Below are 365 nucleotides of genomic sequence, written 5' to 3'. Positions count from 1 at the left end.
GTCTCGCTCTCCCTCTCTCACACGCACACACACACACACACACGTCCCTTCCCTCTCACACACACACCACACACACACCACATGTCTCGCTCTCCCTCTCTCACACACATGTACCACACCACACCACACACACTGTCTCGCTCTCCCTCTCTCAACACACAAACACACACACACACACACACACTGTCTCCTCTCCTCTCTCCACGACAACACACACACACACACACACTGTCTCGCTCTCCCTCTCTCACACAAAAGACCCCCACACACACACACACACACCACACTGTCTCGCTCTCCCTCTCTACACACACAGCACCCCACACCACACACACACACACACTGTCTCGCTCTCCCTCTCTCAC

This window comes from Anguilla rostrata, chromosome 8, assembly GCF_018555375.3.
Source record: "Anguilla rostrata isolate EN2019 chromosome 8, ASM1855537v3, whole genome shotgun sequence".
Classification (NCBI taxonomy): domain Eukaryota; kingdom Metazoa; phylum Chordata; class Actinopteri; order Anguilliformes; family Anguillidae; genus Anguilla; species Anguilla rostrata.
This window is presented reverse-complemented; position numbering follows the sequence as displayed.